Here is a 26,981-nt window from a genome sequence, read left to right as displayed (position 1 = left end):
TAGAAACATTCTTAATAGGTTTGCTTATTGATGGCAATGGTGAAGGTGGTGATGGTAGACAGGATCACCAGGTCACAGACACAGTTCCAGAAAGGGTAAAAATAGACTTGGGCAGCTTTTGGAGGCATTAGGGAACCGGGTGTAGATTTACATCTTGACTTGGCTGCTTATTGGCTGAATGATTTTGGCCATGTCGTCTAACTACTCTTGACTTTCCATTTTCTTGATGTCATTTTTCTAAAGTTAACATAATTGTATTTTGGATATGTAAAAAGAGGCTGTAGGTTATGGACATTAAAAACATATCATCTGCTAACCAAGTGTTGCTGTGCCTTTATCAATAAAGTGAATATTAGGAAAACCGTCAAAGACAGGGTGAAATTAAAGGAGGAAGCAAGTAGGGAACAATTATAGACAGATATCTAGAGTTAGATTTCCTCAGTATAATGAGACTTTAAATAAAAACACCTGGGACTTCCCTGGTGGTGCACTGTGGTTAAGAATCCGCCTGCCAATGCAGGGGACACAGGTTCGATCCCTGGTCCGGGAAGATCCCACATGCTGCGGAGCAACTAAGCCCGTGTCCCACTACTACTGAGCCTGCACTCTAGAGCCCAAGAGCCACAACTACTGAGCCCACGTGCCACAACTACTGAAGCCTGCACGCCTAGAGCCTGTCCTCCGCAACAAGAGGAGCCACTGCAATGACAAGCCCACGCACTGCAACGAAGAGTCCCCCCGCTCGCCGCGACTAGAGAAAGCCAGCATGCAACAACGAAGGCCCAACACAGCCCAAAATAAATAAATTAATTAAAAATAAATAAATAAAAACACCTGTGTTCTTAGGATTATTGAATTAATGCATGTAAAACACTTAAAACTGGACCTGGCACACAATAAGCACTCAATAAACGTTAGCTATGATTGGCATTGTTGTTATTACTACTACTAAAGAGAGCAGGGCTGGAGAAGTGGTTAGTATTCAGAAAATTTAGTAGACAGAACAATTGGACTCACAATACACAACTTAAAGAAGGATAATTTCATTTCACAACCTGTATATGCCAGACCTACCTCATTCTGAGGATCAAGAAAGATAATGGCTGTGAAAGCCTTTTGGAAACTGCAGTGTTATATAAATGCCATTGTGATTCCTAGAATAAATTTTGTACATTACTAAGAAAACACCATATTCAGTTAAGAGTTTAATTTTGTGTTGACAGGGTCTAGCTCTTCCATTTTATTTGTCTACAGCAGTGACTCAAAAGTAACAAGAATATATTTTGGAGATAATGTTGAACTATTTAATAAGTTCAACTGAACTAACCTGAAAAAAGAAGCCATGTTTTACAGGCAATGTGGACCAGGCAATCTTCTGATTGTGTCAAGACCTAAGCACTTAGGCATTCTTGCTAAGTTTCCCGCCACTGACAGAGAAATATCAGGTATTACCCTCTTCACAAAAGAAAAATTGAATATTCTCTATCTCTGATAACACCATGTAACAGGAACAAATCAGAAGAAGCATTTTATTCTGTGTTATTTTACAGGTAACTGTAATATATTGAAAATTAGGTTTCTCAATATGATATCTGTGAATCTTTATTTTTCCTCCTAAAGAAAATAGTGATTTAAGATTCTCAGCTTTATGCTCAAATGAAGATTGTGTTGCTCTGTTTTTCAGTAGCATGTTAATTCCTTGTATTTCTTTAGCTTTTCTAAAGAAGGCTTTAAAAAAGCTCAACATTGTTTCTTATTAATAGTCTCCTTTCAGAGTCATGCACCAAAATGTTCATTGCAGCTCTATTTACAATAGCCAGAAGATGGAAACAACCTAAGTGTCCATCATCGGATGAATGGATAAAGAAGATGTGGCACATAAATACAATGGAATATTACTCAGCCATAAAAAGAAGCGAAATTGAGCTATTTGTAATGAGGTGGATGGACCTAGAGTCTGTCATACAGAGTGAAGTAAGTCAGAAAGAGAAAGACAAATACCGTATGCTAACACATATATATGGAATTTAATTAAAAAAAATGTCATGAAGAACCTAGGAATAAAGACACAGACCTACTAGAGAATGGACTTGAGGATATGGGGAGGGGGAAGGGTAAGCTGTGACAAAGTGAGAGAGTGGCATGGACATATATACACCACCAAACATAAAATAGATAGCTAGTGGGAAGCAGCCGCATAGCACAGGGAGATCAGCTCGGTACTTTGTGACCACCTAGAGGGGTGGGATGGGGAGGGTGGGAGGGAGGGAGATGTAAGAGGGAAGAGATATGGGAACATATGTATATGTATAACTGATTCACTTTGTTATAAAGCAGAAACTAACACACCATTGTAAAGCAATTATCCTCCAATAAAGATGTAAAAAAAAAAGTCTCATTTCAGGTTTAAAGTCATCAGCTTATTGTAAAATGAGAGTATCCATTTGTTATGACTACATCTATGACTGTGACCCAAACTGCTGGATTGAATAATGAACAAATGAACATTCTCTGTTCTACATTGTATCAAGATCCCTTTGGTGGTGAATATCCAGAGCTGAGGTTGACAAGAGAACTCATTGAATAAGCATTCTGGATCAGACCATTTGCTTCTACAGATGCTGGTGAAGAGATGCTGGTGAGCACTGCTGGGCAGCCTCCCAACTACACCCTGCAGGGGATGGTGAATAGCTCTGCTCTTGCAGACCTCTCAGTCTGTTGGAAAGGGCTCTCTAGCAAGATGAGCTGGGATGGGGAAATGGGCCAGGATCTGTCCAGCTCTGGTTCGGTTTCCTGAAGACCCCTCCATGCACTGCAAGATGGGCTCTAGAGGGAGCTCCAGCCCTGTCATCTTCTCAGAACTTTCCTTTTTATAGGGTCAGGTCCAGAGTCATTTTCCCCCTGACACTATGTGTAAGATAGCATTTTAGAGCATGGAGGGTGGAGGATAAAATATGAAGGCTGAAAAAGAATAGGCATTCATCCAAAATGCAAGCAGTAGACGGGAACACTCATTTACCTATGAGGAAAAAGCCAGCTCCTCCTGGACTTTCTTTGCAGTCCCTTGCCTTGATATAAATTCTTTGAAATTACTCTCTATAACTTATCTGACTTGTTAAGAAGCTGTTGTGACTTTCCACTGACCTACTCTTTTTAGAGGACTCATTGGGATGGTCATTCTCCCCTCTGAACATTTTGGCTATGGTTTCTCAGCTTGAAGATGGACACTTTGGAATAACTTGGACATCCCCAGAGAATTGGCAGGTCACTGGAGACCTGCTAATAGTAGGTTACTGTAGAATTCAAAAGAAGTTGAGGCATACAGAACTGCAGGATTCTAAATAGCTGTTTGATCTTGGTGGTCATGAACGATGCATTATGGTTGCAGGTTTCGTCTCTGTGTTACTGAACCAAACTTGGGTACACTCACCCACTCGAAATAAAGCCAATCTGCTGACACCAGGTTGTGGTGAAGGAAAGTGCAGTGCTAACTGTAGGGCGCCAAGCAAGGAGTTCAGGACAGCTACTGCTCAAAACACCTGAACTCCCTGATGGGTTTCAGTAAAGTATTTTTAAAGGCAAGGTGAGGGAGGGGTGTGCATGTGATCAGCTCATGCACAATTCTCTGATTGGCTGATGGTGAGGACAGGGCGGTGTCACAGGTTAACTTTATCAATCCTTAGGCGCCAGTAGGGCTGGGGGCTATGTGCTCATGATCATCAAGTAGTTAATTTCTTCCATTTGGCGGTGGTTTTAGCATCTGTAAAACAACTCAGGAAATGTGCATCAGGTATTATTATCTAGGTACTTCAGAGAGGAGCTACAGCAGAGGATATGGGGGAGGGGTCTGTCCTGGGAAGATTCCATAGGGTTCTGCTTGGTTACATCTGCAGCAGCCTATGTTTTGAAATTAAAAAAAAAAAGTAGAATTGGAAATACCATTTCTTGGGAAACTTTAGGGACTTTGCAGAATTTAAAAATAATGTTTACAATAACTTAGAACATGGACCCCAGCCATAAGCAAGTAATGCTTCACATGATCAGAATGAAAAACTGGGCACCTAATTTCGTTACTAGTGCCTACCTACATATTCCAGTCTCCATTTCCTTAAACACAACAGTAACGAAAAAGAGAATGAATGAGTGCCTGCTGTATTCACACATACCTTTCTCCACTGGAAGCCACTCAAAGAACACACAAATTTCGTTCTTTTCTTTTTTTCTTGAAAAAAAAAATGGAAGCTGACCTCAGTCTGGTTTCTATTTTGTCTCTTTGGGAACCAGAAGTACAGAAAGTTCTTTAGAGGAAAACTTTCAAAAAGCACACTTCCCTGCTCAATATCAAGCCTTTTTTTTCCATCTCGTGCTCAGAAAGCATCCTTTTTAATCCTCCTCAGATTTCCCCCTCATTAGCGCCAATGTTCCACTCTGTCTCCAGTGCCCTCTAAAGTGTCTGTGCCTGAACAGACCAAGCAGAAAATCTGGAACTGTCTGGATATTGTGGTTCAATAGAGCACACTAAGCATTGCTGTGGGGTCTCTTAGAATTTTGGGGCTGAATTTAACGTGCATAGAACAAAGGGGAAGAATTCTGCAATCAATGTGAGTTCATTTGATGAAGGCTGTTCCTTTCCTTTGTGTACTGTTAAAGAATTGATTTTTTTACAAACGGTTTCTAAAAGACCAACCTAAAGATGCGGGAGGTGGTCCCTTTACACTGAAGTTTTAATTGTGATAGATTTACTCAGGAAATAGAATGTCTCATATATAATTTTTTCTCTCTAAGTCTCACTGGGATGTGAGCAGTTCATTTGGAATTTATTCCCAAATGTGTTAAACTATGACCTAAGTTTAGTGTAGAAATATGATGTATATGAAGGCAAGCATGAACTTGTACAATGGAAGATAAGGTGATTTAAATTTCTATTGTAGTTACAATGTTATTTAGACTAGCCATCATTCTGGATTTGTTTAACATTTGCAGAATGAATCATTGTTTCAGTTCATCTGCAAACATGTTATGAATAATGTTTTATATTGTGTGTATGTGCCTGTGTGTGTTTGTGTATAGAGTTTAAAAACAATAATGACCATTTGTGTATCTGCTATCCACTTTCCTGGTTATAACCACCCAGAGGTAGCCACTTCTCTGAGTTTTGTGTTATTACCCTACATTCCTTATAGTTATATCACTGACGTACATATCCCGAGTAACATGTTGTTTAATTTTTGTCTTTTTCTGTTTTTAAAGGAAATGTTTTTAATATTTCACTATTTAGCATGACATGCTGTAGATTTTTTTTGCAAATACTATTTATTAGGTTAAGGAAGTTCTCTTGTATTCCTACATTGATAAGGAGTTTTTAGATTGTGAATATATATTGAAATTTATTGAATGAATTTTCTGTAGCTATTGAGGTAATCAAATGACTTCCAACTAGTATATATTGATGAGATGAATTACAATACTGGATTTTCTGATTTGAAATATTGCATTTTTTAAAACAAAGCCAACTTTCACATACATTGTGAGACTCAGCAGTCTCTAATATTTTATTATTTTTAAAGTATTTTCATGAGTAAGGCTTTTGTTTTTTTGCATTGTCATACTGTCATTATCTAGTTTGGGTATCAGAGTTATGTAAAATTCATAAAAGGATTTGAGAAGTCTCTTTCTTTTCTTTGAAAGAATTTGTGAACCATTGGAATTACCCGTTCCTTGAATGTTTAATAGAAATACCTTGTAAAAGTGTCTGGGCCTGGTGTTTCCTTGAGGAAGATTTTAAACTACTGATTACATTTCTTTAATTGTTATAGAATCATTCAGGTGTTTCATTTCATCTTCAGTCAGTTTTTAAAGATATATTTTTCTAAGAATTTGTCCATTTCATCTACCCTATCAAATTTACTGGCATAAAGTTGTTCATACTATACTCTTAAAATCGTTGGAGTTGTTCATTGGCATCCTGTTTTCTTTAGATAAATTTTGCCAAAAGTTTGTCAGATTTATTAGTCTTTTTTTTATTTTTAATTTTTTAAATTAGTCTTTTTAAAAGAACCAACTTTGTTGTTCCTCTCCATTACATTCCTCTGTTCTATAGCATTGTTTTGTTTTTGTTTTTTTTTGCGGTATGCAGGCCTCTCACTGCTGTGGCCTCCCCCTTTGCGGAGCACAGGCTCCGGACGCGCAGGCTCAGCGGCCATGGCTCACGGGCCCAGCTGCTCCGCGGCATGTGGGATCTTCCCGGACTGGGGCACGAACCTGTATCCCCTGCATTGGCAGGCGGACTCTCAACCACTGCATTACCAGGGAACCCCTATAGCATTAAGTTTTATTTTTATTTTTTATTTCATTTCTTCTATTTTCTTTGGGCTTATTCTTTTGTTCTTTTTCTAACTTCTTAGTTGGTTACCGAGCTCATTGATTTTTAGCTGCTACAAACTTACAGAAAAAATGGCTTATCCATAATGAGACTTTTGAAGAGATCGTCTTTAAAAGTTTTTATTAGGAATTGCATGCAACCATCTCAAGTATGACATAAAATGAAAAAATATATACATTCATGAAAGAAAGTTCAAGTTACTGTAAAAATATTTACAAATATTCTAGTGGCAGGTTTATACAAATTCACTATATTTAATATTGGATATATATTCAATATATTTAATACTTTATAATTTATTTTTCTTATATAAAGTAAATATAATGAATGTTTTTACAAAGTTACATATAAATGCTCCCAAATACTCTCCCATTTATTCTAGTAATTGATATTATAATAATTTCATTCTCGATGTGTATCGTAGTATGAAAAACATGAGAAAAAACCCTCACCCACTAAGGGTCAGTTGATGCCACCAAGGTCATTGTTAGCTTTGGTGTTCAATTTTTTCTCTGAAATTTTTCTTATCTGTATGGATTTCTCTTACTTTACTATTGCTAAGCCATGCACATTAAAAATATTTTTGAAATTTTATCCAGTATTTTTAGGTATTCTATTTGGGATATTTTGTGGCGGTGCGGAGGGACATTTGATCTGCCGTGTTGCCCAAAATGTAAATCCTATGGATAATATTTAGTTGACATTGCTTAGTTCTATGACCACGTGGAACTAAACTTCAAAGTGCCCAGTCAGCCAATTTATGCCATTGCTAAAAGGGGTACATGATTGGAGAAGTGTAGATTGATGCATGCAAACCAGTTTTAATTTCTGAACCCACTGCTCGAGACTCATGAATCTCCCGTGGCAAACTAGCATCATATTTTTCTAAGATGAGCTATATATTAGGAGCAAAGATGTGAAGGTCTCCACTTCCAGTGACATATGCATGTAATGTAGATTTCTCTTAGTTTTTTTTTTTGACCCAAATTTTACTTTTTTTATTGGAATTAAAATCTTAAGGTGTGGTATTTTAGTTTCTCTTTTTGGTTTTTTTTTTTTTTTTTTTTGGTTTGTTTGTTTTTTCTCTTAGTTTTAATATAAAAGTACCAAATTAAATAACAGAAATACTGTGATTGAGTTTTTAGTTTTTCTTTTATTCTTTCATTTATTCATTTATCCTTCCTTATTGTGTGCCTGTTATGTGTTCTAGAGATGATATGAAGACTAAAATGCTTTTTAATATTAAGGATCTCTTTGTGATTGGTTTTCTTCTCAGGATTGGAAAGAATATTGCATTACTAAGAAGAAGAACATGGAGGCAACTCTATCATACTAGATGAGTGCATAAGCTCTGAAACCAGAATACCTGGGTTTGTGTGGTGGCTGCTTCATTTACAAGGTCATTGTATGACCTTGGACAAATTCTTTAGCCTATCTATGCCTCAGTTTCCTCATCTGTAAAATGAGGATAAAAATAGTACCTTTCCGGGCTTCCCTGGTGGCGCAGTGGTTGGGAGTCTGCCTGCCGATGCAGGGGACACGGGTTCGTGCCCTGGTCGGGGAAGATCCCACATGCCGTGGAGCGGCTGGGCCCATGAGCCGTGGCTGCTGAGCCTGCGCGTCCGGAGCCTGTGCTCCGCAACGGGAGAGGCCACAACAGTGAGAGGCCCACGTACCACAAAAAAAAAAAAAAAAAAAAAAAGTACCTAAGACACTCATAAATGTTAGATATTAGTTATCACCTTTATGATGGCTGTGTCATCATCATCACTCTAGAAAGGCAGTCCCAGAAGAAACAAAAAGAAGTGTAAAGAGCACAGTGTGTTGCTTTTCTATAAAACTCCCACATGACCTCGAAATTTTATTTCTCTTTTAATCTAGAAAAGGAATCTTGTACATTTTGAAGCTGTCAATTCATTGCTACTCCATTTTTTGTTGGGTGAGGTTAGCCCTTTCCATTCTAGGCCTTTGTGAGGATTTTATGATAGTGAGAGGAGAACAAAGAAAGATGTGGAACTTCCCTCAAGTGGATGCCCTTTTAGCCCTCTTTTTGGGTTTGAAGATTGGGATCTGTAGAATGACATCATTAGGGCTTGGACAGGAAGTGTAGCAGTTAGCAATTTAGCTCCTTGCGCCCTTCTTACTGGGAGCCTCTTGAGGACAGGGATCATGGCTGTTTTATTCACCACTGCATTTAGTGCCTAGGATGCTTGTTGTTTTAAGTTTGCTTTACCTTCCAGTGCGTTAAACGTATGCCACAATACAAAGCTCTATCCTAGGAATTGATCTAAAGACAATTTCACAGCTCTTTTTAGAGAAGGGGTCAACATAGGGATTTCCGCACAGAGTCAGTACAACTAGAGATCCTACCACTTCTGTATGATTTAAGCTCTCCTTAAGAAAACAGGTCCTATTTTTATTTCACATTTCAAAACAATGAACTATGAACCAAACTTGATTATGCTTTACTATCTTGTGTGTAGGAATATGGAATGACACATTCTAAATGGCTCACCTTGACAAGAGAAATTTGGCACTGAACAAATAGATGTTTTATTAAAATCAGATATGTGGGCCCTATGCTTTGTGATTTTTGACCTTTAACACAAAGAATGAAAATGTTACAGAACTAAGTAAACATTAACATATGTGGGTATAAACCTTGTTTTTAAACAGACTGTTTTCCAAAAGAAATTCTTTTAGTTCTCAGCCTTCAAGGTAATGACCATAAAATCTGAGAGTAGAGCAAGATGGGATGATCTAGAAGACAGAAGAGAGCAATACGGTTCAAGGAGCTAGACAGATGGGTCTGTCATGTGACAGAGGCAGAAGTAATCTTCTGTGGTCTCTGCCATCCCTGCTTCAGTTACGGACATTTATATAACGGTAGCAAGAGGAGAGCTGATCGGGTAAAGTCTAATCAGGGAGCAAAATAATCTCTCTTAATCCTCCTCTGCCCCATCCTCCTGCTCTTCTTTTCAAATTTGGCTTGACATTCAAATTCTCTGGGAAGGAAGAAAAGCATGAGTATATAAAAAAGATAAAACCTGTAGAGGTAGGGAAAGAACATTTTATTTGGAGGCTCACAGAAATACACAATACTGAAAAATTAATTCAAGCCTCCTTCAAAATACAGTAACATCAGTTTGCTGCTTCCTAGGGCAATAATAAAGTGGTGTCATAAGCTATCCTTCATAATCCTGTTTTTTTATAAAATGATTTTTTTACCTTTTCATTGTTATGAGTTCTTAGAAGACATCTAAATAAACCCTCAGAAATAAGAAAGATGTGTAGAATCTTGGGAGTAAAGTAGAGATGGGAAACTGGAGAAAATTGTTGGGAAATGAACTGTTCTCAACGATAAACCCCAGACATACAAGGGAGCCCTTTCATGATATTGCTCAGTTACATTGTTCACAACGATTATTTAAGAAGAAGCTCATTGTCTTTGATTTTGAAATGACTTTGTGATGTCTGGCTGCTATGCTAACTGCTCTTTTATTAAAGAGTAACATTTACAGTCAATTAAAATTGTCAACTTGTTGGCATGCGATTCTCGATTTCCCTTACATTTACCCTATTTTCTGACTTATCACATATTTGATATAATCTTACTTTCTGGAAATGCCTAAGTTTCCCTTTGCTTATTTATATGTTAGATTAATATTGCTGTTATGTCTCAATAAGGATTCAGTGTTACTGCAAAGCCAGCTCCTTTTGCCTGCAATAGTACCACTTACCGAGAGCTCACTATGTACCAGGTACTGTTTTAGGGTACTGCATTTTGCCTGATTTAATTCTCACAAAATCCTGTGGGTGCTGCTACTGCTGTCATTGTTATTATTATTATTATTACCATTTCACTAATGAGGAAATGGAGGCACAGAGAGATTAATAAATCGTGTCTAGGATTACACAGCTAGAACTGTGCTGTCCAATACAGTAACCTCTAGTTACATGCAGCTAGTTAAATTTAAATTAAACTAAATAAAAAATTCAGTTCCTCAGTCACACCAGCCACACTCGAAGTGCTCAGTCGGTCCACGTGGCTTGTGTCTACTCTATTGGACAGTGTAGAACAGAAGATTCCTATCATGGCAGAAAGTTCTATTGCTGCCCAACAGCACTGCCTGCTGTCGTGAAGCCAGGCTTGAAGCCAGGTGGTTTGCTTCCAGGGTCCACGCTCAGAACTGCACTGAACTATCTTATTTTCCCCCTTCCAGTAACAGTCAAGGGACTGTTACCGAGAATCTATGTGTTGATGTTAACCTAAAGGATAAAGGGAAGACTCATGACTAAAGATGGAATGGGACATTTATTCATTCATTCCACAAATATTTATAGAGCCCCTGAGGAGTGATAGATATTGTTCTAGATGCTGTTGATGGTGCAGCAGTGAACCAGACAGATGGATTCTCTGACCTCACAGAGCTTACCTTCTGCTGGGGGCAGACAGACACACACAACTAAATATATAATATATCAAATGCAGTAAGTGCTGTGGAGAAAGCAAAGCGTGGTAAGAAATGATGATGGGGAGTGCTGATGAAAAGTCTTTCTGATAAGACCCTATTTAAGAAGAGACCTGGGAGAAAGAAGACATAGAGAGGTGGGAGAGGAGCAAGCCAGGCAGTGGGAGTAGCAGTGCAAGGGCCCTGAGGCAGAGATCAGTGGGTTCAGTTAACCTGTTCAGTGCCACCTAAGATGGCAGGCATCCACAGAAATTCCTTCTCTTCCCTGTTGTCATATCTCATCTCTTCAGCCTTTCTCACCCTTGGTGTGATGTCACCTTTCTTTCCCAGTTTCTGTACATTTTCCTTTGAGCCAGATATTATTGATTTTGTAGTTTGCAGACTTTGCAACACAAAGCAAATCTTGACACCCCTTTATGATTAACCTTGTCTCAACGGGATTACAGGATCATATTTGTTGGAAAAGTCTTTTGGCTTTTCTTGGCCCCCTCCCGCCAATAAATATAGACAAGCCTACCAGATCAGAAGTTACTATATGTAAAGCCAGGCTGATAAAATTCTTCTTAGAAGAAAATTAATGGGGGGGAGGGATAAATTAGGAGTTTGGGATTAACATATATACGCTACTATATATAAAATAGATAATCAACAAGGATCTACTATATAGCACGGGGGACTCTACTTAATATTCTGTAATAACATATGTAAAAAGAATCTGAAAAAGAATAGATATATGTATTTATAACTGAATCACTTTGCTATACATCTGAAGCTAACACAACATTGTAAATCAACTATACTCCAATATAAAATAAAAATTAAATTAAAAAAAGAAAATTAAGATGAAAAGAAACGAAATCATAGTCTAAAATTTTACTCCTGGAATCAACAGACTTACGATTTTAATTGTTAATAGTTTCATCAAACATAGAAAATGAATCCCAAGTCTCTGAGTAAATTTAAATTTTTTAAGACAGCCATCTTGACACCCCCTAAGGATACATTCAGCTTCTCATTTGCCAAGTATTTGGAAAGCTTTAATTCGTAAGGCAATTCCTAGGATTTCCTGTGCACCCTCCCTTCCTGACTACGGCACTGTTCCTTACATCCTATAAGTCCAAGTCCATGCTTTCCTTTTCTCTAAGATCTAGTACAAGTGGATGACTACTCCCCTTTCTTCTTATTTGTGAGGACAAAGTAAGTTAATGAATTAATATAAAGTATTACTTTTATGTTTGTATTCCAAGCAATTTACATGTAAGTTACTTTTACATGCAAAATTCTTTGAATACTACCACGTACCTGCTAATAGCTGTTATCATTATTACCCCTAATAGTCTATTCCCTTTCTCTGCTTTGTTTAAGCAGGTCTTGTCTCTAGCATACTACCCTTTCTTGCTGTAGCCCACCCATGTCTTCCATCCTGCCCCTGTACCCGACAACTCGTACATGGAACATGTCTCCTTTGGTGAGCACTGATTCTCCTCCTAATTCTCCTAATCTATCCTGCACGTTTCAGGAGTTCCTCTACCCTGAAAACCCTTTAATATCCTGTACTAGGGCACTGTTGAGATTTCACCTGTTTCTAACCTAAAGGGAAGGCCTCAAGGCAGAAGACAATGAGCCTGTTTCTCCAGAGGTGGAGCTTTCTCCAATCTTTACCCTCAGTGTGGGGGGGATCATGTGGGCCCAAAACCAGGACTCCAGCCACGAGTCTGGGTCCCGTGAGTGTGGGCAGGATCCAGGTAGAACCAGCCACATGCTCCTGGCTAATCTTCCAGTAACAGTTGGGGTTCCCCAACCCCATTTAAAAACAATCTAAAAAAGCTTGAAAGTTGGCAGCTGAAAGGAGGTGAGCCTCCAACTGCACTGGATAGGCGCCTGATTTCCGTGGGGTGCCTGTGACGGCTACACAGAAAGGCTGTGTTTCCTCTTCTGTTCTGGATGCCTCACAGAGGCTTGGAAGGGGTTGAAATGTACTGATTTCTGTTTGCAGTGGATTTGTGAGGAAGCACTAAAAGCTCTGACGAGTTCAGGAGAACGGTTTATATTACATATGTATGTAATATATATATAATTTATATATGGGTATATATGCACATCTATCACACTGTCACACTATGGGCCACTCTGTGAGGAAGGGTAAGATAGATATGCAGCAGGAGACAGTGTTGGAGAAATTCACCTTTTAAAGCTACCTGAGCTTATAGGCAGCGGCGCTGAAGAGGGGTAAATTAGCGTGCGCCGTGCTGCCAGAGATGTTCGATGAGACTAAATGAGGAACATAATATGTGGGAGGGATCACAGTTTTCTCAGAACTTCTGTCATTGAATCACATTAGTTTTTTTTTTTAAACATCTTTATTGGAGTATAATTGCTTTACAATGGTGTGTTAGTTTCTGCTTTATAACAACGTGAATCAGCTATAGTTCTTTTTATTTATGTTTCCTCAGGCCTTAGTTTGGGTCTGTGTCTCTGATAGATACAGTGATAAATTATTCATTTGTACAGTATATATGCAGAGAGAGAAGATTCTGGATGGAAGAAGTATTTGCAGAGTGAGAGTAATTCCTGTAAGATAAAGGATAATCCTTTCAAACTACCTAAAATCTGAATTATTTCACCTTATTTTCTTCCTCGATGCCTGGTTGGCCTGGAGTTAAGCTGTGAGCATCAGTGCCTAATAGAGCGGGAGCATGTGCTTCAAAGGGTGCGCAGAACCTGTATAAACTCCCAGCGATAATCGTTGTTGCCATTTAAGGAGCCCTGGGATATAACGGTGCTGTGCTGGGTGCTTTATATGTGGCACCCTGACTTTTCTTAACAGTCCTTCAGGATAGATTTTGTTATTTGCTGATGATGTCACTGAAGCTCAGAGAGGTTATGCCCCTTGTCCACAGCCACCATGGTAAGTGCAAAAGCAAGGCTTGATTCTGTCTCTCTTCTTTGATATATTTTTTCTAGTTAGTCCCTTTTTCCCTCATTTCCCCCTCCCATTGCCTTCCTCACCCACTGACAAACCATTGTAAGGAGTCTGAAGTGTATCCTTTCGATTGTATGGATTCTTGTAAAAAAAGACTTCTCTTTTGTGTTCCTCTATTTTTAATTTCGGTAAATGGTATTCTGCTATAGATTTCTCTCTCTCTTTGTTATCCACGTATCTAGTTAAAACTTTTTTCTGTGCAGCACCAGGTTTTGAAGATCCATCCATTGGCTGTAGGGACTTCTGGTCCATTGTTACCAACACCTGCTCAGTACTCCACAGTGGTATCCACCATATTTCATCTGGTGACACCCCGATTGCCTCTAGGTCTCCACCCTGCACTGAGCATCTTGTCCACATCCCTTGATGAACCTGTGTGGGATTGTTTGGGAATTGCAGGACTGTAGGGCACACACATGCTAACTTTGACTGTTTTGGGTCACTTTGCCATTTGGGCAGGCCACTCCAGTCCACATGTCCACCTGCAGGGCAGGAGTGCTCCTGGACCCTCTCATCTCCACTGGCATCTCCAGTTTTCTCATCTTTTTGTAATTTTCGAATTTTGGTCAGTCTTTATGTGTAATGTCATATCTCCTTGTTTTAATTTACATTTCTCTAGATTTTTAATGGTTTTAAAAAATCATCTCTTTATATGCTTGTTAGCTGAAATTTTTCTGCTGTTAAACTGTGTTCCAGTTCATGGGGTGAAGTTCATGGTCAGAGCTTTGCCCATCTCTCTGTATAAGCATTGCCCATTCAAAATATGATATAAGCCACATATGTAATTTCAGATTTTCTAGTAGCCACATTAAAAAAAAGGTAAAAAGAGACAGGTGAAATTAATCCCAATAATGTATCTTATTTAACTCAATAGATATGTTTTTGTTTCCATATGTAATTGATAAAACAATTGTTCGTGAGATATTTAATATTCTTTTTTCCATAATAAGTCTTCAGAATCCTATCCGTATTTAACAAAGAAAGCACATCTCAGTTCGGATGCTAAATTTTCAGTGACTGAAGTGAAATGCCACTTTGTACAAGTAAAGTTTTGTTTAACAGAAAAATACTTTACATTGTTTATAAAATTTTAGATATGTCTGATTATTAGAAAGCCCTTCTTATATTGAGCCAAAATCTGCTTCTCTCTAATTTCTACTCATTTGTCCTAATACTGCTTTCCACGACCACACATAAAATGTGTAATCTGTTTTTTTTTTTTTTATTGGAGTTCAGTTGCTTTACACTGCTGTGTCAGTTTCTGCTGTACAGCAAAGTGAATCAGCCATACGTATACACATATCCTCTCTTTTTTGGATTTCCTTCCCATTTAGGTCACCACGGAGCACCGAGTAGAGTTCCCTGTGCTATACAGTAGGTTCTCATTAGTTATCTATTTTATACATAGTACTGTATATATGTCAGTCCCAATCTCCCAATTCATCCCACCCCCCGCCTCCCCCTTGCTATCCATATGTTTGTTCTCTACATCTGTGTCTTTATTTCTGCTTTGCAAATAAGATCAACTATACCATTTTTCTAGATTCCACATATATGTGTTAATATACAATATTTGCTTTTTTCTTTATGACTTACTTCACTCTGTATGACAGTCTCTAGGTCCATCCATGTCTCTGCAAATGACCCAGTTTTTTTCGTTTTTATGGCTGAGTAATACTCCATTGTATATATGTACCACATCTTCTTTATCCATTCATCTGTTGATGGACATTTAGGTTGGTCCCATGTCCTGGCTATTGTAAATAGTGCTGCAGTGAACATTGGGGTGCATGTATTTTTCTGAATTATGGTTTTCTCTGGGTATATGCCCAGTAGTGGGATTGCTGGGTCATATGATAGTTCTATTTTTAGTTTTTTAAGGAACCTCCATACTGTTCTCCATAGTGGCTATATAATTTACATTCCCACCAACAGTGCAGGAGGGTTCCCTTTCTCCACACCCTCTCCAGCATTTACTGTTGGCAGATTTTTTGACGATGGCCATTCTGACTGGTGTGAGGTGATACCTCATTGTAGTTTTGATGTGAATTTTCTCTAATGATTAGTGATGGCGGCACAACATTGTGGATGTACTTCATGCCATTGAACTGTATGCTTTAAAAATGATAAATTTTATGTGATATCTATTTTTACCATTATTAAAAAATAATCAAATGTTACTGTCATTTAACAGTGCTCTGCATAGCCAACTGCAGAGGGCCCAAATTGGAACACACCTGTTATTGTGGGTTGGTTAGGTGTAATTTAAAGTGCCAATTTTTTGTGTTTACCTTTGTTTAAGCAAGGGATTCAGGTCCTTGACAAGGGGCCTCAGCTCCCTTACACACTTGAGATGGACATTGTTCAAGCCTATTGTTCTGAATCCCCAGCTTATAATGTGAGGGCACAGGCAGGCTTTGCTTAAACAGCTTGAAAGCATATTGAGTAGTAAAGATAATACAGAATTGGGTGGCTTTCACAGAGCCAGTGATGAAGATCTGCAGATACAGGGAGCTTCTGTTCAGAGTGCACCGACTGGGAAGACGGTCATGAATCTCTGGGCTGTCAGAAAACTGAGGTTTAGCTTGGCTGTTGTACTTGGGTTCCTGGGAATATTTTACTGCCATGGCTCTTTTCTTCACAGTAAATGCTTTTCAGGCTTGCTTTTTATTGGGAACTGTGATGTGTGGGTCCTTTCCTCTGTGTATAGCATGAGCTCTCACTTGCTGTACGGTGGATGTCAGCATAATGATCCTTTTGCAGTGGTGACAGTTCGGAGAAATGTTTTTCAAATTTGTTGCTACTGACAGACAGAGATGAATTCCCAGCTAGAGTTATGGATCACCAAGAAAATGGGTTCTGACAGTGCCCTGGGGCCAGGGAGTAAAATGGGCCTTCCCTGGAAGAGGCTGCGTGGAGCATATGTTCAGAGATGACGTGCAAAGCCACACAAAGAGGGCCAGCTCGGGATGTCCTTCTGTTCGTGTTCATGCTTCTTCCTTCTCAACTGGAAACAACACATTGCATGTCTAATGTTCTCAATACAGAGATTTCTCCTTGGAAATATTTTCAGGTTTTTTAGAAGCAACATTAAGTATTTGAAGTTGTGAAGGAAAAATTTATTTACTGGCATAAGTGGGACTTCAGACAACTCAAAGAATCTTTAGGAGGTCCTATGTTGGGCTACCTTAATGTCATTTTTACAAGTTGAAAATGAAATTTAAAAGTTACTATTAACCATCATATATGATAATTTCATAATTGCTGATTTCAGCCTTTAAAAAACAAATTTTAGACAAAATAAGTTTTTTGAGGTGTGAATGTTCCCATCCTTAACGACTCAGTAAACATATAAAAAAGCTAAGTACAATTTGATGTGGTCCTTTCCACAAAACTCAATCAGCAAACTTACACATCTCAGGCCTCCTTCTGTTTATTCAGGTCTCTGAGTGCTGCACGTGGGGACCTAGCAGCAACTTTATACTTACAGAGGGAGAGTTCTGCCCGACTGTATCAACCGTGGCCACCGTTAAGGTCCAGGCTTCAGGCTGGCCTATCTCTAGGGGACACCTATTGAAAGATGATTATTTGAGTGTGATGTAGTATGTTGGATGTCTAAGATGTGCAAGGCACTCTTTACACATGATTTTACTTTTTTTAAAAAATATAATACAAATATTTTTTCTGTCCTTTAATTTCCAAAGTGCATTCATTTACATTTGACTGACTGACAGTACATGAATATTCTTTTACAATAGGCCAGGACATCTATGTCAGAACCTTTTTTTTTTTTAGATTCCACATATATGTGATAGCATATGGTATTTGTTTTTCTCTTTCTGACTTACTTCACTCTGTATGACAGACACTAGGTCCATCCACCTCACTACAAATAACTCAGTTTCATTTCTTTTTATGGCTGAGTAATATTCCATTGAATATATGTACCACATCTCTTTTATCCATTCATCTATTGATGGACACTTAGGTTGCTTCCATGTTCTGCTATTGTAAACAGTGCTTCAATGAACATTGTGGTACATGACTCTTTGAATTACGGTTTTCTCAGGGTATATGCCCAGTAGTGGGATTGCTGGGTCATATGGTAGTTCTATTTATAGTTCTTTAAGGAAACTCCATACTGTTCTCCATAGTGGCTGTATCAATTCACATTCCCACCAACAGTGCAAGAGGGTTCCCTTTTCTCCACACCCTCTCCAGCATTTATTGTTTGTAGATTTTTTTGATGATGGCCATTCTGACTTGTGTGAGGTGATACCTCATTGTAGTTTTGATTTGCATTTCTCTAATGATTAGTGATGTTGAGCATCCTTTCATGTGTTTGTTGGCAATCTGTATATCTTCTTTGGACAAATTTCTATTTAGGTCTTCTGCCTGTTTTTGGATTGGGCTGTTTGTTTTTTTGATATTGAGCTGCATGAGCTGCTTGTATATTCAGGAGATTAATCCTTTGTCAGTTGCTTCATTTGCAAATATTTTCTCCCATTCTGAGGGTTGTCTTTTCATCTTTTTGTGGTTTCCTTTGCTGTGCAAAAGCTTTTAAGTTTCATTAGGTCGCATTTGTTTTCTGTTTTTTTTTTTTTGCGGTACATGGGCCTCTCACTGTTGTGGCCTCTCCCGTTGCGGAGCACAGGCTCTGGACGTGCAGGCTCAGCGGCCATGGCTCACGGGCCTAGCCGCTCCGCGACATGGGGGATCTTCCCGGACAGGGGCACGAACCCGTGTCCCCTGCATCGGCAGGCGGACTCCCAACCACTGCGCCACCAAGGAAGCCCCCCATTTGTTTATTTTTGATTTATTTCCATTTCTCCAGGAGGTGGGTCAAAAAGGATCTTGCTATGATTTATGTCATAGAGTGTTCTGCCTATGTTTTCCTCTAAGAGTTTTATAGTGTCTGGCCTTACATTTAGGTCTTTAATCCATTTTGAGTTTATTTTTGTGTATGGTGTTAGGACCTGTTCTAATTTCATTCTTTTACACGGAGCTGTCTAGTTTTCCCAGCACCACTTATTGAAGAGGCTGTCTTTTCTCCATTGTATATTCTTGCCTCCTTTATCAAAGAGAAGGTGACCATATATGCGTGGGTTTATCTCTGGGCTTTCTATCCTGTTCCATTGATCTATATTTCTGTTTTTGTGCCAGTACCATACTGTCTTGATTACTTTAGCTTTGTAGTATAGTCTGAAGTCAGGAAGCCTGATTCCTCCAGCTCCGTTTTTCTGTCTCAAGATTGTTTAGGCTATTCAGGGTCTTTTGTGTTTCCATACCAATGGTGCAATTTTTTGTTCTAGTTCTGTGAAGAATGCCATTGCTAGTTTGATAGGGATTGCATTGAATCTGTAGATTGCTTTGGGTAGTATAGTCATTTTCACAGTGTTGATTCTTCCAATCCAAGAACATGGTATATCTCTCCATCTGTTTGTATCACCTTTAATTTCTTTCATCAATGTCTTATAGTTTTCTGCATACAGGTCTTTTGTCTCCTTCAGTAGGTTTATTGCTAGGTATTTTATTCTTTTTGTTGCAATGTTAAATGGGAGAGTTTCCTTAATTTCTCTTTCAGATTTTTCATCATTAGTGTATAGGAATGTAAGAGATTTCTGTGCATTAATTTTGTATCCTGCTACTTTACCAAATTCATTGATTAGCTCTAGTAGTTTTCTGATAGCATCTTTAGTATTCTCTATGTATAGTATCATGTCATTTGCAAACAGTGACAGTTTTACTTCTTTTTTTTTTCATTTTAACATCTTTATTGGAGTATAATTGCTTTACAATGGTATGTTAGCTTCAGCTTCACAACAAAATGAATCAGTTATATATATACATATGTTCCCATATCTCTTCCTGCTTGCATCTCCCTCCTTCCCACCCTCCCTATCCCACCCCTCCAGGCGGTCACAAAGCACCGAGCTGATCTCTCTGTGCTACGCGGCTGCTTCCCACTAGCTATCTACCTTACGTTTGGTAGTGTATATATGTCCATGCCTCTCTCTCGCTTTGTCACAGTTTACCCTTCCCCCTCCCCATCGCCTCAAGTCCATTCTCTAGTAAGTCGTGACAGTTTTACTTCTACTTTTCTGATTTGGATTCCTTTTATTTCTTTTTCTACTCTGATTTCTGTGGCTAAAACTTCCAAAACTATGTTGAATAATAGTGGTGAGAGTGGGCAACCTTGTCTTGTTCCTGATCTTAGAGGAAATGGTTTCAGTTTTTCACCTTTGAGAACAATGTTGGCTGTAGGTTTGTTATATATGGCCTTTATTATGTTGAGGTAAGTTGCCTCTATGCCTACTTTATGGAGCCTTTTTATTATAAATGGGTGTTGGATTTTGTCAAAAGCTTTTTCTGATTTTGAGATGATCATATGGTTTTTCTCCTTCAATTTGTTAATACAGTATATCTCATTGATCGATTTGCCTATAATGAAGAATCCTTGCATTCCTGGGATAAACACCACTTGATCATGGTGTATGCTCCTTTTAATATGCTGTTGGATTCTGTTTGCTAGTATTTCATTGAGGATTTTAGCATCTGTGTTCATCAGTGATATTGGTCTGTAGTTTTCTTTCTTTGTGACATCTTTGTCTGGTTTTGGTTTCCTGGTGTTGTTGGCCTCGTGGAATGAATTTGGGAGTGTTCCTCTCTCTGGTATATTTTGGAAGAGTTTGAGAAGACTAGGTGTTAGCTCTTCTCTAAATGTTTGATAGAATTCACCTGTGAAGCAGTCTGGTCCTGGACTTTTGTTTGTTGGAAGATTTTTTTTTTTTTTTTTTTTGTGGTACGCAGGCCTCTCACTGCTGTGGCCTCTCCTGCTGCGGAGCACAGGCTCTGGACGTGCAGGCCCAGCGGCCATGGCTCACGGGCCTAGCCGCTCTGCAGCATGTGGGATCCTCCCGGACCAGGGCACGAATCTGTGTCCCCTGCATTGGCAGGTGGACTCCCAGCCACTGCACCACCAGGGAAACCCTGTTAGAAGATTTTTAATCACAGTTTCATTTTCAGTGCTTGTGATCAGTCTGTTTATATTTTCTCTTTCTTCCTGCTTTAGTCTTGGAAGGTTGTGCTTTTCTAAGAATTTATGCATTTCTTTCAGGTTGTCCATTTCATTGGCATATAGTTGCTTTTAGTAATCTCTCATGATCCTTTGTATTTCTGCAGTGTCAGTTGTTACTTCTCCTTTTTCATTTCTAATTCTGTTGATTTGAGTCTTCTCCCTTTTATTCTTGGTGAGTATGGCTAATAGTTTATCAATTTTGGTTATCTTCTCAAAAACCAGCTTTTAGTTTCATTGATCTTTGCTATTGTTTCCTTCACTTCCTTTTCAGTTATTTGTGACCTGATCTTTATGATTTTTTTCTTCTGCTAACTTTGGGTTTTTTTTTTCTTTTTCTTTCTCTAATTGATTTAGGTGTAAGGTTAGGTTATTTATTTGAGATGTTTCTTGTTTCTTGAGGTAGGCTTGTATTGCTATAAACGTCCCTCTTAGAACTGCTTTTGCTGCATCCCATAGGTTTTGGGTTGTCATGTTTTCATTGTTATTTGTGTCTAGGTAATTTTTGATTTCCTCTTTGATATCTTCAGTGATCTCTTGGTTATTTAGTAGCATATTGTTTAGCCTCCATTTATTTGTATTTTTTACAGATTTTTTCCTGGAATTGATATCTAGTCTAGAGCATTGTCAGAACAGATACTTGTTACAATTTTAATTTGCTTAAATTTACCAAGGTTTGATTTGTGACCCAAGATATCGTCTTTCCTGGAGAATGTTCCAGGAGCACTTGAGAAGAAAGTGTATTCTGTTGTTTTTGGATGGAGAGTCCTATAAATATCAATTAAGTCCATCTTGTTTAATGTATCATTTAAAGCTTGTGTTTCCTTATTTATTTTCATTTTGGATGATCTGTCCATTGATGAAAGTGGGGTGTGAAAGTCCCGTACTCTGATTGTGTTACTGTCGATTTCCCCTTTTATGGCTGTTAGCATTTGCCTTATGTATTGAGGTGCTCCTATGTTGGGTGCATATATAGTTACAATTGTTATATCTTCTTCTTGGATCGATCCCTTGACCATTATGTAGTGTTCTTCTTTGTCTCTTGTAATAGTCTTTCTTTTAAAGTCTATTTTGTCTGATATGAGAATTGCTACTCCAGATTTCTTTTGATTTCCATTTGCATAGAATATCTTTTTCCATCCCTTCACTTTCATTCTGTATGTGTCCCTAGGTCTGAAGTGGGTCTCTTGTAGACAGCATATATACGGGTCTTGTTTTTGTATCCATTCAGCCAGTCTGTGTCTTTTGGTTGGAGCATTTAATCCATTTACATTTAAGGTAATTATCAATATGTATCTTCCTATTACCATTTTCTTAATTGTTTTGGGTTTGGTTTTGTAGGTCTTTTCTTTCTCTTGTGTTTCCTGCCCCGAGAAGTTCCTTCATCATTTGTTGAAAAGCTGGTTTGGTGCTGCTGATTTCTCTTAGCTTTTGCTTATCTGTAAAGGTTTTAATTTCTCCATCAAATCTGAATGAGATCCTTGCTGGGTAGAGTAATCTTGGTTGTAGGTTTTCCCTTTCATCACTTTAAATATGGCCTGCCATTCCCTTCTGGCCTGCAGAGTTTCTGCTGAAAAATCAGCTGTTAACCTTATGGGGATTCCCTTGTATATTATTTGTTGCTTTTCCCTTGTTGCTTTTAATATTTTTTCTTTGTATTTAATTTTTCATAGTTTGAGTAATGTGTTTCGGTGTGTTTCTCTTTGGGTTTATCCTGTATGGGACTCTCTGTGCTTCCTGGACTTGATTGACTATTTCCTTTCCCATGTTAGGGGAGTTTTCAACTGTAATCTCTTCATATATTTTCTCAGACCCTTTCTATTTCTCTTCTTCTGCGATTCCTATAATTCGAATGTTGGTGCATTTAATGTTGTCCTAGAGGTCTCTGAGACTGTCCTCAAATCTTTTCATTCTTTTTTCCTTATTCTGCTGACCAGCAGTTATTTCTACCATTTTATCTTCCAGGTCACTTATCCATTTTTCTGCCTCAGTTATTCTGTTATTGATTCCTTCTAGAGCATTTTTAATTTCAGTATTTGTGTTGTTCCTCACTGTTTGTTTGCTCTTTAGTTCTTCTAGATCGTTGTTAAATGTTTCTTGTATTTTCTCCATTCTGTTTCCAAGATTTTGGATCACCTTTACTATCATTACTCTGAATTCTTTTTCACGTAGGTTGCCTATTTTGTCTTCATTTATTTGGTCTTGTAGGTTTTTACGTTGCTCCCTTGTCTTTGTCTGTAACATATTTTTTTATTGTTTCTTTTTTTTTTCATGGGTTGTTTGGCCTGAGACATCCAGCACTGGTATTATCAGGCAGTTAGATAGAGCTGGTTGTTGGTGCTGAGATGAGGACCTCTGTCAGGGCTCACTGTGATTGATATTCCCTGGGGTAAGGTTCTCTGTTAGTCCAGCAGATTGGAATCGGAGCTCCCGCCACAGGAGCTCAGGCCCAACCTCCGACCTGGGAACCAAGATCCCTCTAGCTTTGTGGTGTGGTTAAAAAAAAAAAAAAGGGAAGGAAGAAATAAAAAAAGCAGTATAGTATCAAAGAATTAAAAATAAAATAAAATTAGAAAGATAAAAAATATATTAGGAAAAATAAAACTATAATTGCAACAACTCCAACAAGGTAAAATGAAACCACAGCAGAGAAAAGAAAATAAAAGGGGGAGGGGGCAACAAGCCCAAAGGAGAGATCACTTCCAAAGTATAAAGAATAAGATAAAATTAGAAAAATAAAAGATTTGTTAGGAAAAATGAAAATATAAAAGAATCAACAGCAATGAATCAACAAAGTAAAACAGAGCCCCAATCTAAAATAGGAAAAAAGAAAAGAAGAGAAAAAAAAACCTTGGCTATGGGGGTGGAGTTTAGGTGGGGGGGGTGGAACTTAGGCAGGTGCGGGATTTAGGGTGGGTTGGGACCTAGGCGGGTGGGTGGGTGATGTTTGAACATAGGGCGGGGCTAGGCGGGGCAACATTCAATCGTGGGGCAGGGCCTATACTTAGGACCTGTGCAGAAGGGGAAAGGAGGGCCTCTGGAGCGTGGAGTTCCGGAATTTGGAGGTCGGGCCCTGAGTGAGGGTGTGTGGGTGGAGTTTAGGCCCAGCTCGTTGGAGGGGGTCTCAGAGGGGGGTCTCCGAGTGTAGAGGTAGGGCCCTGGGTGGGGGTGTAGGGGTGGGGCTTGGGGTCTGAGCAGCAGGAGGGAGGCTCCAGGGCAGAGGATTAGGCCTGGGAGCCCAAGAGGCTCCCTGATGCCTATGTGGACAGGGAAAGTGCTGGCCCCGTTCCCTTCCATTCCTTCATGCCCCTCACCCACTGTCTCCCCCAGGGTCTCCCCTGTCGCCGCTGTACCCCTAATGGTGGGTGGGTCCCGCTGGGTGTAGGAACTCCTCCCCTCCCCCAGCTTCCCCTCAGGGGTGCTGGTCCCAGAGGTCCAGCCTTTACTTTTGCTGCCCCGTCCCTTCCTCCCACTCCCTCAGGACCCACACAGCTGGAGGGGGCCTTGGTGGGCAGAGGATCAGGCCTGGGATCTCAACAGGCTCCCGGGGGGCCCAAGTGGGCAGGGGAGACCTGGCCACCCTCCCTTTTGATCTTCTGCCCTCCCATTGGTTCCCCAATTTCCCCCTTTGAGCGTGGGATCCCTTCCCCTCCCCAGCTGCCCCTGAGGGGCGCCGGTCCCATTCCCCCTCCACTTTTCCTCCCCCCTCACTCCCCCCCATGCCCCACATCCAACGTGGTCACTGGGGGTTCCTCCCATCCCCTCAGGTGTCCGTGGTACCCCACTAGTGCCTGGTAGGTGCCCTAGTTGTGAGGAGATGTGCATCTGCGTCCTCCTAGTATGCTATCTTGACTCCGCCCCTCTGCATATATTTTAAAAATCTCTTTATTTCCATTCCATCCTTTTAGAGGAACTTTATTAATACAACATCTGCCCTTCTTCTTGTATTCCCCTCTCTTGTGGAAGGCATCACTATCCAGTCACGCAAGCCAGCTCTCCTTTGTCATCTGCCTACCAACAGCCATCAGGTGCTAACAATACATCTTCCTAAATCTCTCTGGAATTGATTTCTTCCCGATTAGAGTTCCCTTTTGCAAGTCCATTTCTTCATAAGTCTGACATGTGAGCTCTTAATTGCTCTGCCGCAATTTTTTTTCTCCAGTCGGTGGTCGTAACAGCATCAGTTCCAGCTTATCACCCTCTGCCTCCATGTTGAATATTTGCCTTTCCTCTGATTTTACTTTTTCTAACAGTTTTGTGCGCTATGCATCATATCATAAAACTGACACTCAGAAAAGTGAATAACTCCCTCAAAGTCACACTGATAGTGTCAAAGTTGACTTCAAACCCAGGACAGTCTGATTCTCAAACTCTGTTACTTTGCTCTGCACCATTCATTTTTTTAAAAAATTAATTTATTTTTGGCTGAGTTGGGTCTTTGTTGTTGTGTGCGGGCTTTCTCTAGTTGCAGCAAGCTGGGACTACTCTTCGTTGCGGTGCGCGGGCTTCTCATTGCAGTGGCTTCTCTTGTTGCGGAGCACAGGCTCTAGGCACGTGGGCTTCCGTAGTTGTGGCACTCGGGCTCAGTAGATGTGGTGCACGGGCTTAGTTGCTCCGCAGAATGTGGGATCTTCCTGGACCAGGGATCAAACCCGTGTCCTCTGCATTGGCAGGCAGAGTCTTAACCACTGCACCACCAGGGGAGTCCTTGCCTTGCACCATTCTAGCAAGGTTTTTAGCCAGAGCTAATGTCTGAGTCTGTTCGAACTGCTATAACAAAATACCACAGGCTGGGTTGCTTATAAACAACCGAAATTTATTGCTCACAGTTCTGAAGACTGGAAGTCTAAGACCAGGATGCCAGTATGGTTGGGTGAGAGCACTTTTCAGGGTCACAGACTTCTCTTTGTATCCCTACATGGTGGAATGTGCAGGCAAGCTCCTGGGGCCTCTTTTGTAAGGCAGTAATCTCATTCATGAGGGTTCTACCCTCATGAATTAAGCACGTTCCAAAGGCCTTGCCTCCCAGTGCCATCACCTTTGGGGTTTAGGATTTCAACATATGAATTTTGAGAGGGACGTAAACACTCAGCCCATAGCATCTAGTCACCAGAAAACAAGGCATAGAGCACCTACAGTTTTAAAGGAGACAGGGCAATCCAGGGGATGTTTCCTGATAGAAGACCAGGGCAATGGCAAGTGATTTACTTGAAGAGTTTCTGTTCTCTTAGAAAACACACCTTAAGCATAACCTCCTCTTTGGAGCCTTGTGTTCCCAGGTATCACGTCCTACGTTTAACCACACCCTCCCCAGTGCTGGCTGTACACCCGCCCATGTGTCTATAGTCATACTTGTCATTATTTATGGTGTCTGGCACAGAGCCTGGCATAGAATTTAAGACCTGAATGAGTGTGTATTGAATTAATCAGGTGAAGGCATCCAGGTGCATCTTGGACGAAGGGAAGGCCAGAGGGAGACTGGGCAGGGGAAGTAGGAGACCAGGGACGAGCTAACTGGACTTGAAGACAAGCCACCAATTTCTATGCCTGAGGATGGATCAGCTGGCACCTGAAATATAAATGCAATGACAGACTTGAAGATAAAATCCAGCCTTTCCATTCATAGTATTTTTAGCTTTAGGGAAGTTGATTTCCACAGTGGATATATATTTTTTAAATAAGTGCTTTCTGTCTTGTGTGTGTGTGTGTGTGTGTGTGTGTGTGTGTGTGCACTTAAATATTTACATACATTCTTGCCCAAGATGAAAACAATGAAAGAGTACAGAGAAAGACTTCAGGGAGAGTGAAAATGGGGAGATCATCTGCTCTGTAGACTCAAAAATCCCCACTTTGGCCTCTAAGCTAATAACTGGGCAACTGTAGAGCCTGTGGGCCAAATCCCTCTTGCTGTCTGTTTTTGTACAGTTCTACAAAAACTGAGCTAAGAATGATCTTTACATTGTTTAGTGGTTGAAAAAATTAAAAGAAGAATATTTATGACTTGAAAATTGTATGAAATTTAAATGTCAGGGTCCATAAATAAAGTTTTATTGGAACCCAGCCACGCCC

The 26,981-nt window shown here is 39.7% G+C and overlaps 1 protein-coding gene across 1 annotated transcript in view; it reads left to right on the top strand.

Moving 5' to 3' along the window:
- The window catches only part of LHFPL3 (LHFPL tetraspan subfamily member 3), a 529,850-nt gene that overhangs the window by 9,402 nt on the left and 493,467 nt on the right, over positions 1–26,981 (top strand). The window lies entirely within an intron of this gene.

The sequence above is a fragment of the Phocoena phocoena genome, chromosome 9, assembly GCF_963924675.1.
Source record: "Phocoena phocoena chromosome 9, mPhoPho1.1, whole genome shotgun sequence".
NCBI classification, from domain to species: Eukaryota; Metazoa; Chordata; class Mammalia; order Artiodactyla; family Phocoenidae; genus Phocoena; species Phocoena phocoena.
The sequence above is the reverse complement of the archived record's forward strand: the minus strand, read 5'-3'. Positions and strand labels throughout refer to the sequence as shown.